Raw genomic sequence first — 18,381 nt, 5'->3', positions numbered from 1 at the left:
GGGAGGCATGAAAAGGAATTCAACCATTGTTCAACCATGTTGTCTTAGAGTTGACGGTAATGCTCCTCAGTTTGTTAAGGGCCTCTAAACAGCAGAATGACAATTATGAAAATGACAATATCTAGAATTGAGACACATAACATATCTTAGAATATATCTTAGAATTGTATCTGCTAAGGATAACACATTAACTTGAGGTCTCTTGAGGGCAATAGAGTCATCACAGCTGAAATCTTTTCACGTCGTGTTTCTGATTACAAAATCTTAAGAATGGGCAGCAGATATTTGAGTAGCCCCAACACTCACAGTCCATGACTGTATACACTGTGTATCAAGGTCAGGATAAACCTGATCTCATTCAGCCAAAAGCCTGATGGATAATAGCTGCAACTCCAAGGTCTTGCAGTAACTCATTGGAAGATCGGACAATGACTCAGGGCACGCACACACATACACACTGACAGCAGGATGGTCACAGTGACAGACACAAGAGTCACATTGTATACCCAGGTCTGGTGAGAGAACACAACGCGGCAATCAATGCATGAATCAGCCGCTGTAGACAGTCAACCACGGTGCATGGCCGAGCACGAGACGCAAGCCAGTCAGATCGTACCGTTTTGATAAACAGCTCTCGACTTGCTCACGCTGCACACAGACCACGCTGAGGTTTCTGGGTAATTATGGGGAGAGACAAAGAACAAAGCATTCGAATTATCACATGGCTTCATCTATCAGCTCGCCTGACACACACACACACACACACACACACACACACACACACACACACACACACACACACACACACACACTGTATCAGCACAAATGTCAGGGAAGGCGGTGCTCGTCATGACAGTCCCTGATTAAAGACCCTCCAAGATGACAGCTTTTCATCTGACACGGTGTGTGTCTACCATCATTGCCATGGGGGCCCAGCGCTCCCCTGATAGCCCCCCATCTTACCATCAGTACCCCCAGGATGCTCTAAATGCCCTGCTAGATAGAGGACTTCTGTCACTGCTGTGAAATGCTGTGTCATTATGTCAAAAGGATGACACATATATTAAACCTGGCTTTTCACTATACAATTAGTGTTGGATAGGAGCCTGGATGGGTGGCACACACATAAACATAGTATGTATCCCAAATGACACCATTTTCCCTATGTAGTGCACTGCTTTTGGCCAGGGACCACAACCCTCTGGTCAAAAGTAGTGCACTACAGTGCCGTGAAAAATTATTTACCCCCTTTGATTTTCTCTATTTTTGCATATTTTGATACTGAATATTATCAGATCTTCAACCAAAACCTAACATTAGATAAAGGGCTCCTTCTATATATTATTAAGGCAAGTTGTCCAGGTCCTGAGGCAGCAAAGCATCCCAAAACCATCACACTAGCACCACCATGCTTGACCGTTGGTATGAGGTTCTTACAATGAAATGCAGTGTTTGGTATTCGCTAGACAAAATGGGACCCTTCTCGTCCAAAAAGTTGACTCAAGTTTGCTAAAAAAGCACCTGGAAGCACCTGGATGATCATCAAGACTCTTGGAAGAATGTTCTATGGACAGATGAGTCAAAAACCTTTTGGACGACATGGGTCCCTTATACCAATAGTCAAGCATCGTGGTGCTAGTGTGATGGTTTGGGGATGCTTTGCTTTAATAGAAGGAACAATGAATTCTGCTCTGTATCAGATAATTCTACAGGAGAATGTCAGGCCATCCGTCTGTGAGCTGAAGCTGAAGCGCAGCTGGGTCATGCAGCAAAACAATGATCCAAAACACACAATCAAGTCTACATGAAAATGGCTAAGAAGTAACAATGGCCTAGACAAAGTCCAGACCTAATCCCAATTGAGATGTTGTGGCAGGAGCAGTTCATGCTGAAAAAGGTGGCACAACCAGTTATTGAGTGTGGGGGGGCAATTACTTTTTCACACAGGGGAATTGGGTGTTGCATATCTTTGCTAATTATATGTAAACTCATGTTCCTTTTATCTAATATTAGGTTTTGATTGAAGATCTGATCATCAACATAAAAAAAAACAAAAATAGAGAAAATCGGAAAGAGCCTGAACACTTTTTCACGGCACTGTATTTGTACTGTACGGACTAGGGTGCCATTTGGGACCCGCACTTAGTATAGTTGGATGCACCGTAAACAAATAGTTCCTCATTGCCCCTGGACTATGAATCCCTCTTCTCTGGGCTCTATCTTGATTTGTGCAATATGAAACCTGCTTTTGAACAGAGAAATATGTGCGTGTGCCTGTTTGTGTGTGTGTGTTTGTGTGTGTGTGTGTGTGTGTGTGTACGAGAGTGCATCCATGTATATGTACATGTGTGTATATGTGCATATATCTGTGTTATACGTGCATGTGTCTGTGTATACCTGCATGTGTGTGTGTGGGTATTTGAAAGACAGACTGGACACACAGCACATGTCCATCAACCAGAGGTTCTTTATTAAGAAACAAATGTATTTATGAAATATTTATGCATTTATTTATGAAATGAATCTAAGGAGCAGATCAGCAGAGAAACTGATACTGAATAGCAGAGACGGACTGGCCTGGCCATATTGCAGTTCTGGCAAATGCCAGATGGGCTGGTCCATCTTTAGCCCATCTTTAGATTTTTTTGGGCCGAATGACCATTATTTGGCTTATAATGGGGGCATCAAGGAAATTAATGGGCCTTATAATTTATTTTGCTGACATGGTTAGCTTGGTTGAAGAACGCATAGTGATGCCGAAACGTTGGTGTTTTTTTACCCAATAAATGACTGGGAGTTTATACATAGAGTGTTAGACTCTCTTTATTTGTTTTATGGTTAGCTTGGTTACCATGGAAAATGGTGTGTAAGCATGTTGCAGTAGATGTACCAAGAAATAGAGTTGAAACAGTTTCCTTGAAGAGACTTTGACCCACTTGTTTGTCCATCATACCTCAAATCTGATGCAATTACAACCATTCATGAAATGTATAGATCATTGTGTGGTTGCTTTGCTCTATAAATGGGAGCTAACATCTTAGGGTTGTAACCACAACTCAAGTTTCTCATAAACAGTTCGTTTTTTGTTTGTAGTAACTGTGAAATTACTAGGGATGATACATTGTGATTTACAGTATTCAGAAACTATTAAATCATTAATGTCTTCATACAGTTTGAGTCAGCACTCTACACATGAACTCCTTGCTCAAGCAACAAACATAAATGTAATTTTGTTATACACTGCAGGATTTCCCCAAAATTAGAATGAACTACTACATATGTTGAGTTGACATTGTACTCAACATTGTATTCAAATAGCACATAGTTTTAGCCATTTTGTTGTACAGGGATGTTTGAATTTTTATTCTGAAGAGTCAAAAAAGTATGTAAAAACTTTGCAAAAACAACAACATAATAAACTCAATGGCATGAACTGTGAATTCACATGATTTGTGTGAGTTCTTGTATGAAAACGTGTCATATTTTCCAATAGTCAGATAGGCTGTGTTGAAATTAATTACAGGGGACATTAAGTCAGAGAGCTTGATATTTCCCATATGTAATTAACATTCTCCACATGCCGAATGATCCATGTAAAAGGTTGGGTGAGAGGTTTTTTGTATTTTTTGGGTTATTCGTGTATTTAACAATAAATGGTACTCAACTATCTATCCATAACCCTAATACTAACCCCAATTGTAAACCTTACCATGACCACACACCTAACCCATAACCCTATTCTCAGCTTCCAGGCCTCAAATCCGAACTATAACCCTAAACCCGAACTGTAATCTGAGTAAGCTGTTGCATATCATAATGCAGTTGAGAGTTTTTTGATAGTTCCAAATAAAGTGTGACCCAAATGGAGAGTCCCGTCCCACCCCAAAAAAAGGAACATGTGCATCTTCTTCCCTGTTTAGTATGAGCTATAGTAGGTCACCTCAAGTATGCCAATTTGAGACATTATCATTAACAGCACCGTTTATTTGGAGCCAAGCTTACTCACCATTTGACCATTTGACCAGGAAACGTGCGTGTGTGTCTGTGTGTGTTTTCTGACTAAGGTATGTACAGTGGAACTCTTTTGACATCATGCTTCTTGTGCTATTATCAGGAGCTTTTATGTAAATGTTGGCAAAGTAGATAGACAATGCTTTTATATATTTCACAAGGAAGACATACTAAAACACAAAATACCTGTAAGCCTTTTGAAATCTGTTAGACCTAAGGTAAAAATGAAATACTTACCATGTAACTGGAACATAAATATTTGAACATATTTGGTCAAACAATTTGTCAAGGCATGTGTTCCAAGCCTAGTGCACTCATACAGTACTGAATTCTGTTGAGAAGATGGTACTTTTTACGACCTATTTACTTGTCAGTTAAGAGTAACATTTTAGATTTAGGAATATATAAAATATAAAAATTGGCTGAGTAATCAACCTTTTCACATATCCATTTGAGTAATGAGATGGTATAGGTATGTTCTGTTCTGTTCTGTGTCTGTACTACACTCTGTCTAAATTGTCATGGTTACTGCAAACTCTTAGAGGTTTTTTTTGTCCTTTGGGAATGAGTGTGTGATGCTATCCAAAAAGGCATCTCTGTCTCGCCAATCACCCTCTGTAAAATTTTGTAATTTGAGTAAAATCTCTATTGCTATTGTACCTCTGTAATGATGGGCTGCATTTAAAGTGTTGGGTTCTGTCAAGGTGAGCATTGTTTATCATCAGTGACCAGGTGAAACTCTCTCTGTTCCAACCCTGCGCTAACACAACTTATTCAACTAATCAAGGTCTTGGTGAGTAGTTGATTTGTTAAAAACAATGTGTTAGGGCTGTGCTGGCGGAGAAAGGCCTGTAGACACAGTAGTTCCCCAAACCAGGGTTGGTGACCACTGAACTAGCACACTCCACCAAATCTCGCTCTGTACACTACACCACACTTCATGTTACATTTCTTATCCTATCTTATTAAAGAAATAAGCTGTCAAATGAATGAGAAACCTCATGGAACCTCAAACATTTACCCTCACATGAACAGCCACATGTCCAGTGCATGGTGGTTTCTCATAACGACCTACCTCCCAGACCAAAATGCATCCGCTAGACAGCTGTTTTATCAGTTGAGGGCTTACAACACCTTGACGACTCCTCGGCAACACCAGATAAACAAATAAAAGCCGGCTACCTCCTTCCTGCAGGTGTATGTCTTGGCACCATTCCCAAGATAACTGAGATGTGTTTTGAACATCTGAAGCCATGATTCTTCTCGTGTTTATTGTCATTTAGATACCATATACCCTTCTGGAGAACTTGGGCTTCTGTAAACAATTGAAGTTCACATGACCCCGTTTTTAATAATTATACCCTTCCTCCAAGGGGTGTGTTTTAGCACAAATTGATTGCAAAAGTATTGTTGAGTCAGTGTTGGGAAAGAAAATGAGAAGTAGACGACCGTCTTCATGTTCGTGTTAATCAGTCTTTCCCAAGGTTGGTTAGAAAAATAGGATCCAGTTCTCACAAGTCATTATTTCCCTCGATTACATTCTTCCCCATGTAATTGACATTGACATAATATTACCGTATTGACATGCACTTGTCATCAAATTGTTGAATTGGAGTAAGCAGGAAAGTATGGAAAACCAGAAAATCTATTTAGCTTCTTCTGAATTACTATTCTGTTCACAATCTTAATAATGTCAGTGCAGAGGTCATCCTTAATAACACTGCTAGCCCCAGAATATGACTATCACTTCAACAGATACTTTGTGGAAGTGTCATTGGGAACCAAATAACCTCTCTCTCTGTAGAAATTAAAGTCACTCTTCAAATACCGTCCTTGTGGCTTACCAGCCACTGAACACTTGTGTCATGATGGGAGTATTATGTTGTTAGTTTGCTCCACCATGAATAGAAGGAAGCTTAGGGGTTCATGCGTGCGCTGGGTATTAACACTGGGATTAGCTGAGAGGCATCTGGGATACTCAAGGCTGTGAAGCACAAACAGACCGCTCCCTTTATTGTTGTGATGGGTACCTTGTTTGCCACAATTAATGGCTTCACTCCAATGCACTGTGCCTACAGAGGCAAGGTCTTGCTAGTTTGGAAAGGGGGCAGGGTTTGCTAAAAGATCCCCTGCTTGAGGACCATAACGATGTTGACGTTTGCTCTGTAAACCTCCATTTGTCTACTGTAGAGTCCAACCATAGACTTGCCATAGACAACCATAGACTCAAAGAAACTCTTGTTTTACAGAATTACATGGCTTTGTTAACCAATTGCATCACACCCATTGTAGCCATCCTTGTGACTGAATTCAACCTTCGTGTGAAATTCTGTATACAAACTAGTGACACTGACTCAGTTTTCTTTAATTGCTTCACACCTTTACTGACTATCTATGCTGAATTGACCCCAGATTGAGTACCTGCATTAGCTAACGCAAACATTAGCTCATTGTCTGTATCCTTCCTCTTTTGCAGAATTCTGTCTAAGAAGGAAGTCATGGAAACATATGGCCACAGCATCCTGGTGCTAGTGTTCTACATCATCACCTTCCTGATTGGACTCCCTGCCAATGTTGTGGCTTTCTACACCTTCAGCAAGAAGGTGAGGCAGAAAGCCATGCCCATCAACATCCTGCTCCTCAACCTGACCATCTCGGACCTCCTCTTCCTGCTCTTCCTGCCCTTCAAGATCATAGAGGCGGCGGACTGCATGAAATGGAACATGCCCCAGTTCCTGTGTCCATTGACCAGCTTCGTCTTCTACACCACCATTTACAACAGCACCTTATTTCTGACCGCCATCAGTGTTGAACGCTACCTGGGGGTGGCCTTTCCCATCAAGTACAAACTCAAAAGACGGCCTTTGTATGCCACGGTGGCTAGCGTCTTCTTCTGGGCGATCTCCATGGCGCACATCAGTATCGTCTACATCATTCAATATTTAGACCATCCCAACACCACCTGGACAGTCCCTTTGAAAGGGAACGTGTGTTACAAGAATTTCACCCAAGAGCAGCTGCAGGTTCTGATACCTGTCCGTCTGGAGCTCTTCCTGGTTCTATTCTGTGTACCTTTCTTCATCTGCTGCTTCTGCTACATCAACTTCATCCGGATCCTCTCTCAGCTGCCCAGCATCAACCCCAAGAAACGTCAGCGGGCCATCGGCCTGTCTCTGGGGACCCTGCTAGTGTTCATTGTCTGCTTCGCACCTTTTAACCTGTCACACACAGTGGGCTTCGTCAACTGGAAGAGTCCCGATTGGCGGGTGGACGCGCTCTTGTCCAGTACCGTCAACGCCGGCCTGGACCCCATCATCTTCTACTTCTCCTCGTCGGCCCTCAGGGGTACCTTCCACCTCTTCCTGAAGAGCCTGGTGGAGAGGGTGCAGGGGTTGTGCTGCTGCCGTAAGGCTCTCTACTGCCACCTGTTGTTCTGCTCCAGAACTCAGAAGGAGAGCAAACCAAGCACCAATGACAGCTCCTTATAGAGAACATGTGTCAAACTCATTCTACAGAGGACCAAGTGTCTGTGGGTTGTCACTCCTCCCTTGTACTTGATTGATGAATTAAGGTCACTAATTAGTAAAGAAATCCCCTCACCTGGTTGTCTATGTCTTAAAAACCAAAGACCTGCAGACACTAGGCCCTCCATGAATTTAGCTTGACACCCCTGTTATAGTGTGTTGTCAAGCCATATGCTACACATGCTACATGCTAGCTACATAAGTAAGCTAAATGCTAGCCTGTTCAATGTATTTATTGCACTTAGGTTCTTATGGAAAAGACTGAGGAATATGCTATCTGTCTCTATAAGTAGCCTATACATGAATCAGTGGCGGTCGGTGCCATTTAGGATGAGGGAGGATTTTCTTTTTTTATGAGCATGGCCTTATTTCTATTACATCATATTAGAGGATTGTCAATCATATTCCATTCACACAGCCCAATGTAACATCGATAGGTTTAGGCTACTACATAATACTCAAATTTTACTTATACCCATCATGATGTTACCACAACCAAGCCTATGAATGAAAGTTTACAAATTTGTTCACAGGTTGAGAGAATTTTGAGTAATCAAGGTGACAGACAGTGACACATTCAATACCACCTTGCACACTCTTGCCTGCATCTAGCTGACCTAGGGTATAATCATTAATCCAACAGTTGCAAATGAGAGCTTCTATTGGACAAATTCAGGTATGTTTATCCCTTTTCATTCCGTTTGCAACAGAATCGGCGGAATGAATACACCCCTGATCACATGCAAACAGTTCACTTTCATAGCAGCCATATAAAGACAGCATGATCACCTTGCTCGTTGTATATATCATTCCTTCTCGCAACTATCTACGTGCTCTCCTCCTCTGACCTTTTCCCTTCACTTGTGGACTTCAGTGCATAACACATCAGCTGTCAGACCAGGCAAAAAACCTTTCCAAGCCAAACCTTCATATCATAACTGCTAACCGCTACACACAGCCTTCATCATTGTCACCTCATAGTCAACATAGCAACTAGAACTAACGAGTTAGTAAACCTGCTACAATCATGCAGTACAGTCAGAAAGCAGTTTAATGTATAAGTGTTTAGAAACATATTATATTCTTATTCATAATAAAAGTGACACCAAAATTAGACAATACATGATTTAACATTCATATCTATTGGGCACAAACTAATCTGAAACACAACCAAAACAAACAGCAAATGTATCCAACAACGTTTGTAGAGTCACAAGCTTGATGTAATCATTGCACATGACCCCCTCTTTAGGACCATCTGGCAGAACGCCCAGAATATGTTCTATAAGTTAAGATAAGAGACGGCGCCAGTCACATTCATGAACCAAACATTGATGATGAATTAATTATGAATAATGAATAAGCTAAATCATGCAAATATTACCTGTCTGTGTAAGTACTGTATATAAGAGAACTAACGGGACTGCCCTGGGGGAGCTCACTTCAGACCGGTACTTTATGCATCTAAGTTTGACTGTGACCTCTCCAGCATGCTGTTAATAAACAATGATTCATTTAAGATTGACGTGTCCATGTGTTGAATTTCCATGACAATTGGCTTAGTTTAGTATTGTGGAGTAACTACAATGTTGTTGAGCCATCCTCACTTTTCTCCTATTACAGCCATTAAACTCTGTAATGGTTTTAAAGTCACCATTGGCCTCACAGTGAAATCCCTGAGCTGTTTCCATCCTCTCTGGCAAACTGTGTTATAAAGGACCAGTGGCGACCTGTCATTCAGGGCAGGTGGGGCATGCCTGTTTTGCATGTTATTTTGGCATTAATATGTGTCACATATCAGTTTGTAAACAATGTAAAAAAAAAAACAGTCTCTTTTTTGCTTTCTTGAGTAAGACAGCTCCAAAATGCAGGTGGTTCAGCCTAGCTCAGGGCTTTCTGTGGTGGTGGGGCAGCCAGCGGAAAATACAGAGCGTAGGGGTTGGTAATGTTCTCTAGTTGTGCCGTAATTGGCTCAGTGTTCTGTCACTCATGGGGACACTACATCACTGCAAAATCTACAGGGAGAGCTAGAAAGTTCAAGCCCCGTTGGTGCTGCCATAGAGTTACATTAGAAGTGCACATCCAAGAAGGCTCAAGGTCATTGGCCACAGATAAAATGACGTCAAATCACGTTATATCTACCGTAGCTTTGATTGGACTGATCATGTCAACATCATACTTTCAAAATCTTAGCTAGCAAGCTAAACAAGCGGTCATCATCATGAATCAAGTTGACAATCTACTGGCAAATCCTTTTCAATCCTTGTCATATGATGATAAATTATAGATAAAATGTATCGGTGCTCATCGGCCATTGGACATAAACATTACACAACAAGTTGGAAATCGCAAATTCAACAATGAGTGGTTTGGAAGGAATCAGTTGCTAACTGCAAGCGTTGCAAAGTAATCACTAGCCTGGTATTCGGTGGAAAGGGGGTGTGGTCCAAGTCTGGGTTTAAGGATTTATTTTCCTAGCTTAAAAGGATAAACATTCACATAAAACACCATGGGCCAGAAAAGGTTGAATATATTGGCCATGCTGTCATTCCAGCATGACTTCTGCCGTGTTCAAAACAACTGGAAACTTGGAAGTGGGACATTTCAGACTTCAGTGAGTTCAAGACAACTGGGAACTGAGAAAAAAACGAGCTCCCATTGGGAAAATACGTTTTGAACGGTCATCCAACTCGGAATTCCAAGTCGGAAACTCTGGCCTCTTTCTAGAGGTCCGACCTGAAAATCACTGATATCATGATTTGACCTTGTTTTTTTCCCAGTTGTCTTGAAAGCACCATAAATCCAGAGAATGACACTTTGATGACAAGGTTTGATGACAAAATCTGCCCACAAGAAGGACCGCCGCACCACCTTCCTGTTCAAGTGAACACAGCACAACAAGGTGAGTCCAAAAATGTTTTGTATTCTGCTGCATAAATGATGTAATATGCCTGGGAGATATGTATACTGTAGCTAAGAAAGTAATACTGTGTATGTTGTGTAGTAAGCTGTTAGTAGCCCATGTGCCTCACCGTAATAATTTGGTGCCTTTCCCCCTCACAACTGTTCTGACTTGGTGGTGCACATGTAGCCTATAGCCTGTTTTAAAGAAATGTAATCATCAAATATTGTAAGAGCTTTCATTGTCTGCTTATATGCCCCCTTTATTTATCCTACGGTTCTGACTTGGTGTGCAGGCAGAATACTGTAAGAACGGCCCATGTTCTGAATTCTGTCGCTGTACATTTCAAAAGTGCTGAACAAATAGTTATATTGACTATGTCCGTCCTAGCTCGCTCATTAATGTCTTAATCGAAATTACGGATTGCCTCTTATCCGCTCATCGTTCCCTTATGCCATAGTTTGTACATCTCAATTGTCATTAGAAACCACATTTGTTTAAGCAAGTCAGCCATATTAGCTATGTTTTTTTAAAAGGCTGGACTGGACCCCGGTGGCGCGGACTGCTCTGGCTCCAGAGTGGAGCCGCTTACCGGAGCTGGACTTGGCACCGGTGGAGCGGACTGCTCTGGCTCCGGAGTGGAGCCGCTGACCGGAGCTGGACTTGACCCCGGTGGAGCGGACTGCTCTGGCTCCGGAGTGGAGCAGCTGACCGGAACTGGATTAGGCACTGGTGGAACGGACTACTCTGGCTCCGGAGTGGAGCCGCTGACCAGAGCTGGACTAGACCCCGGTGGAGCGGACTGCTCTGGCTCTGGAGTGGAGCAGCTGACCGGAACTGGATCAGGCACCGGTGGAGCGGACTGCTCTGGCTCCGGAGTGGAGCAGCTGACCGGTGCCGGATCAGGCACACGCACCACTGTGCCGGGCCATGCCGGACTAGACACACGCACCACTGTCTGGTGCGAGGAGCAGGCACGAGCCGGACCGGACTAGGAACACGTACCACTGGCTTGGTGCGAGGAGCAGGAACGGGCCGGGCCGGACTGGCGACACACACCACTGGCTTGGTGCGAGGAGCAGGAACGGGCTGGGCCGGACTTGCGACACGCACCACTGGCTTGGTGTGAGGAGCAGGAACGGGCCGGGCCGGACTGGCGACACGCACCACTGGCTTGGTGCGAGGAGCAGGAACAGGCCAGGCCGGACTGGGAACACGCACCACTGGCTTAGTGCGAGCAGCAGGAACAGGCCAGGCCGGACTGGCGACACGCACCACTGGCTTGGTGCGAGGAGCAGGAACAGGCCGGGCCGGACTGGGAACACGCACCACTGCCTTGGTGCGAGGAGCAGGCCGTACCGGGCTGGCGACATGCAACACTGGCATGGTGCGGGGAGCAGGAACGGGCCGTACCGGGCTGGCGACACGCACCACTGGCTTGGTGCGGGGAGCAGGCACAGGCCGGGCCGGACAGGCGACACGCACCACTGGCTTGGTGCGAGGAGCAGGAACAGGCTGGGCCGGACTGGGAACACGCACCACTTTCTTGGTGCGAGGAGCAAGAACAGGCCGGGCCGGACTGGCGACACGCACCAATGGCTTGGTGCGAGGAGCAGGAACAGGCCGGGCCGGACTGGGAACAGGCACCACTGGCTTGGTGCGAGGAGCAGGAACGGGCCGTACCGGGCTGGCGACACCCACCACTGGCTTGGTGCGGGGAGCAGGAACGAGCCGTACCGTGCTGGCGACACGCACCACTGTCTTGGTGCGGGGAGCAGGCACAGGCCGGGCCGGACAGGCGACACGCACCACTGGCTTGGTGCGAGGAGCAGGAACAGGCTGGGCCGGACTGGGAACACGCACCACTTTCTTGGTGCGAGGAGCAAGAACAGGCCGGGCCGGACTGGCGACACGCACCAATGGCTTGGTGCGAGGAGCAGGAACAGGCCGGGCCGGACTGGGAACAGGCACCACTGGCTTGGTGCGAGGAGCAGGAATGGGCCGTACCGGGCTGGCGACACGCACCACTGGCTTGGTGCGGGGAGCAGGAACGGGCCGTACCGGACTGTGGAGGCGGACTGGAGGTCTGGAACGGAGAGCTGGCACAACCCGTCCTGGCTGGATGCCTACTTCCACACAGTACGTGTGAGGCATTAGCACAGGACGCACTGGGCTGTGCACGCGCACTGGCGATACAGTACGTAGAGCCGGCGCAGGATATGCGGGACCGAGGAGGCGTACTGGAGACCAGGAGCGTTGAGCCGGCACATCCCGTCCTGGCTGGATGCCCATTTTCGCACAGCACGTGCGTGGTGCTTGCACAGGACGTACAGGACTGTGCCGGCGCACTGGTGACACAGTACGTAGCTCCGCATAACACGGAGCCTGCCCAGTCACACGCTTCCTGGCGTGAGCACGGGGAGTTGGCTCTGCTCTGAAACTAGGCTCCGCCAACCACCCCCTGTGCCCCCCCCCAAAATGTTATTGGGGCTGCTTCTCGGGCTTCCTCCTCGACCGGCGTCCTCTGTGTTGCCGTTGCTCCTCTCCTGCCTGGGCATCTACCTTCGCCCATGGTCCTTTCCCCGCAAATATCTCCTCCCACGACCACATCTTCCCCACCTGTGTCCAGGGTGTTCGGTCCTCCTGGGCACGCTGCTTAGTCCGTGTTTGGTGGGATCTTCTGTCTTGTTAGTTTAAGGACGGGTCAGACCAAGGCGCAGCGTGATATGCATACATGTTTATTTACAACGAATAAACACACGACAAAACAACAAACCAAACGAAACGTGAAGTCCAAAGGCTGAACACAAAACTAGCCTAAACACAGAACAAGATCCCACAACTAACTAGTGCCAATAGGCTGCCTAAGTATGATCCCCAATCAGAGACAACGAGCAACAGCTGTCTCTGATTGGGAATCACACCCGGCCAAACATAGACATACAATCCCTAGACTGAAACATAGAAATACTAACATAGAACATTCACACCCTGACTCATCATATAAGAGTCCCCTGAGTCAGTGCGTGATAGGGTGTGAATACTTTCTGAAGGCAGTGTACTATATGTGCACTTTGCTCTGATGTCTTTGAGAAGTGAAAAAAACTCTGAGAAGTAATCTTCTAGCTAAATCAGAATCAATGATTGCAGTAAATTCTAAGGAGGCAGGTCAAAAGGTCAGCATACAATCCACAATTGACTCACTGTTTGAAAACAATAAGCCCTATAATGTGAAGTGTTTAAAATAATCTGCTCACTTGAATAGTGTATCGCACCAATTAACATAACATAATCTCACTTCAAAAGGTTGACTTTTGGTGTACTTTATAAGAGTCTACAAATAGGAAAGAGGAGAAAAGCTTTCATTTCAATTGTCAATGTTTTTTTCATGATCGTCTTCTTTAGTTTAGGACCAAATCTGGGTTGAAACCAGTTGCTCTCACCTGTGTACTTACTATACATTATCTACAAATGACTTTTGATATTGAGCACCTTTCCTCTATTGGCAACCTGATTGGGTACTTTTCCTGTATTTGCAACCAGATCCGGTAACAACATCATTCACCTTCCATAATAATGATACAAGTGTCTTTTTGTGTCTGCCTTTTTGTTAAGAAATGTCCCACCACCAATAATGATGACAAACACGATAAACAAGTAGGAGAACTAAATAAATATTTTGACCATATTTGTCAGTATGAGTGGGTATTATTCTGTTGCGGGATTTTCCACTGCGGTTAGCCTACAGAATTAAAGAATGAACTCGCACCACCACAGTCAATGTTTAGTTAGTCATACTGCTGTAGGATGCGTATAATGGACGTGAGTCACTTTTCTCCCTCATGCACTGTTTTCTTCCTCCTCCTCTCTTTCTCCCTTAATCAAGAGGCCGGCACAGTCAAGGCCAGATAACAGTCTACATCTATTAACCAACAGAGCAGACAAGCCGGTTCCTCAAAGCCCTTAGCCCTAAGACCATCCAGCTTCTATCGCAGGACAGTGTTACTACGGAAACCATGCTTGGAGAGCGCTGGAGATAGCAGCGGTTTCTATCTGATTATTTGACCTTACAGGATATCCACGGTGGAATGAGGTAAGATTTTTTCTCTATTTCTATTTTGCTACTTCAAAAAGGTTATTTAATCTACAATAAATTCAAGTCAAATTCGTTTTTTCGTCATATACACATGATATACTGTAGGCCTACATGGAGTACACAGTGCAATGAAATGCTTACTTGCATGTTCACCTCTCGACAATGCAACAACATAAATAAATAGACATTGTGCAGTAATAATAAATAGTATTCCAGTAGCAGCAGTCATCGAGTGTGTGTGTGTGTGTTTGAGTGTGTGTGTGTGTGCGCGTGTGCGTGGCCGTGGGAAGTAGTTTAGGGATAGGGGTGCTGAGATTTCTTTTGTAATTTTTTTTATTCCGATTTTTCAGGGCGTGCTGCAGCACCTACTTCCCACGGCTATGTATGTGTTTGAGTTTGAGCTTATGTATAAGCATGTGTGGTAAGGTGCAGAGAGTCAGTGCAAGAGACTGTTTGTGTTCCAGCGGTCAGTCCCGGTCACAGTGGGACGAAATACTGTAGCTATCTACGGTAGAAAAAGTACAAAACAATGTCAAGAGTTGGCAAAGAGATCAGCGAGTTCTTTGACTTGCTGGCAATCCTCCACTGTCATCATGTCTGCCAGTAAAAGTGTGAGTGAGGAATTTCCCACACGTACAGTATATTAGTCAGTCATTGGTCAATACAAGGAATTAATGTTTGTTTAACTTTCTCCTACGGTCATGCCTTACCTACATACCTTATTATACTGACTTTGATTTGATGCTGGAAGTACATGGAGGGTAAGATAATAAGATATCTTAGTATTAGTTTTTCTTAGCTCAGTTCAGTGCGGACACACTATGATAACTCTCTTGAATGCTTGACCTGAGTAGTGACAACCTCACGGCACAAGGCTGGTGAACAAGACTATAGGGCTACTCTGTCCCTGGTTGTGGTAGAATGAGTTAAAGCTTTTTCTTAATTGTGAGGTGCTGTGTTTATGACTTCCCTTTGATGATGTCAGAGATTGTTTAATCCATTGTTGACCTATTGGAGATGTTTAAGAACAGGAAATTAAAAGACTGTTTGTACTAACTAGAATAATGAATGGTAGCAGCTAGGACCACGCATTGCCCGTTTGTGGACATAAGCGCCAATATCTTTACAAGCTGTCCCGTGTTTGTGTGTATAAGAAGAACAGGTGTCCATCCAATGATAAGACAATATTATAACGACGACACAGGAAGCAACAATGCAGTGTTGAGACAGTTTGTATACAGAACCATGTGCCAGACACACACATCCTGAGTCATCACATTACACAAAACCCAGATGCTCATAAAATCAAAAGGTTTACAGTCAGTTCCCAACAGACACTGACCATATTGCCTTTCCGAGTGTTTGGTTTTATTGTAGTTATTTTGCATAAAATTCACAATAATCTGAACTCTATCTCATCTGCTAGTATTGTATTGTCATGATTGAGCACACAGATGTTCTGTTTCAATTACACCCTTCACTTGGCATACTTAAAAGGGGTAAGTAGTGAGTACCAAAAGGCAGAAACCGTAATGCGCCGTGTTGTAATCTCCTTCTATCCTCTCTTGTCAGCAGACCCTTGAAGAGATGATGAGTTGGTTTTATTGTCTGGGACAGGAAAACCACGCTGTCTAACCGGGTTTGTTCCAGGCTGTTGACCCAAAAAGCAGCCTTCGCCTCTGAAGCCTCAGACTGTCTGACAGATCAAGCCCCTTGCGCTGCAACGCTTTCATCCCCCCCAGACTGCACTGAGATGATGTGACAGATCTTGCTCCCCGTGCCTTCCAGTGACTGTACCCACCGCCGAGGCCACCATGCAGGAGTGCCACACTGCGTTGTGTCTGTCCGTCTACCTCATCACCTTTTTGACGGGCCTCCCGGCCAACGCTGTGGCCTTCTACACCTTCAGCAAGAAGGTGAGGCAGAAAGCCAAGCCCATTGACATTCTGCTCCTCAACCTGACCATCTCGGACCTCCTCTTCCTGCTCTTCCTGCCCTTCAAGATGCAGGAAGTCACGGACGATATGACCTGGAGTCTACCCTACATCCTCTGTCCTTTATCTGGCTTCTTCTTCTACATGACCATCTACGTCAGCACCTTATTCCTGACAGCGGTCAGTGTGGAGCGCTACCTGGGCGTGGCCTTCCCCATCCAGCACACGTTGAAGCGCCGGCCCCTGTACGCCGTGTTGGCCAGTGTATTTATCTGGGCCTTCTCCATCCTCCACCTGAGCATCGTCGTCATCATGCCCTACTACAACCCACCGCAAGACTCCCTCAGTTCCACAACCAACTCTTCCAACGTCTACGAATTCACCAATGTCTCCAACATTGGTGACGGCGACAACATTGTGTCTTCCAGGAATGTGTGCTATGAGGACTTCAGCGAGAAGCAACTGGCGATCCTCCTGCCTGTGCGTCTGGAGCTCTGCCTGGTTCTTTTCTGTGTACCTTTCCTCATTTGCAGCTTCTGCTACATCAACTTCATCCGCATCCTCTCCGGCCTGCCCCACATCGGGCGCCGAAGACGCCTCCGTGCTATCGGCCTGGCTCTGGGGACACTGCTGGTGTTTGCCTTCTGCTTTGGCCCCTACAACGTCTCCCATATCGTGGGCTTCATAACCAGGAAGAACCCAGACTGGAGGGACATGGCCTTGCTCTGCAGCACCTTCAACGCCTGCATGGACCCCTTCATCTTCTACTTCTCCTCTTCGGCCGTCAGAGGGACCCTAGGGAGTATGCTGCAGGGGGCCAGAATCAGGCTGGCCAAGTGTGTGTTCTGTGGCTGTCATATCCACTGGTCCCCTCGGAAGGGAATGAGTGAGCCTCAGAAAGATAAGGGACCCAAACAAGTGGAGATGAATGCTATCTGAAGCTAATTGAATAGGGCCTGTATTAACTGAAATGAGATGTTGTGCTCCTCATGCCTAGAGGCAGGATATGAGTGCTCTGATGTTTATGTTTTTACATGTGAGACGGGAGAGACTGTCATTTACTGTATCTGCGTCTCTGTTTGATCATTGGCGGGCAAACTTCCTTCTTAGATTAGAGACAGGATATGGCAGATACGGAGCCTGTCTTCCTCCTGAGAGACACAAAACAAGGGCTCACAATAGGGAGTTACTGTCTTGCTGCAGTTAGCTGTAATCAAGTGCATCATTACCAATTATGTATTATAAGTACACACCTACTGTGACAGTGCATGAAATAAGTTTGAGAGTTAATTTGTTGTATTGGGTTGCCTGACAAGATAGGCAAACAGAACAGAAAATGATAATTGATTAAGGTCAAATGTTTTTGTTCAACATTGTTGAAAATTGTATTTCACAAGGTTGAAACCCGTTTACACAACTGGGAGCAGTTATGGTGATCTCAATTGTAGAGAACAACGACTCTAACATCTGAGAGAGACATCAGAACAACATCTCTCAGCACTGAGAGATGAGCACCACAAACAAGTGTCACAGTATGATTGCATATGGTTGAAAAGGAACGATGATACAGTATGCGCTGTGTGTGCTAGCTATTCAACTGAATTTGAGCACTGAGCAGAGTTGGTGTGTGTGTGTGTGTGTGTGTGTGTGTGTGTGTGTGTGTGTGTGTGTGTGTGTGTGTGTGTATGCATGAGCACACATGCGTAAATGAGGGATTTTGTGTGTATGTGTGATTCATTGTGTCCATAGATTACTATTATTGGCTTCGTGAAATGAATGTGGACTCACTGTCCCATTTTGTATACAGCTCTAACGTGGGACCGTCATTGTTTGATTGTGGGACCAAATAAAGATATTTATGTTGAAATAAAACCATGTTCATTTTGTGAATTACAGGAACAAAAACACTATAAT

General features: G+C 44.9%; 1 pseudogene across 1 annotated transcript; it reads left to right on the top strand.

Moving 5' to 3' along the window:
• The first annotated feature begins 6,509 nt into the window (after positions 1–6,509).
• LOC311108555 lies at positions 6,510–17,406 on the top strand (annotated as a pseudogene). The gene is made up of 2 exons: positions 6,510–7,544; positions 16,322–17,406. The product of its transcript is annotated as an uncharacterized misc_RNA (transcript).
• The last annotated feature ends 975 nt before the right edge of the window (positions 17,407–18,381 follow it).

This window comes from Coregonus lavaretus (genome assembly GCF_964263955.1).
Source record: "Coregonus lavaretus genome assembly, chromosome: 3".
Lineage (NCBI taxonomy): Eukaryota > Metazoa > Chordata > Actinopteri > Salmoniformes > Salmonidae > Coregonus > Coregonus lavaretus.
Note: the sequence above shows the minus strand (reverse complement) of the source record. Positions and strands in the feature narration are given on the sequence as shown.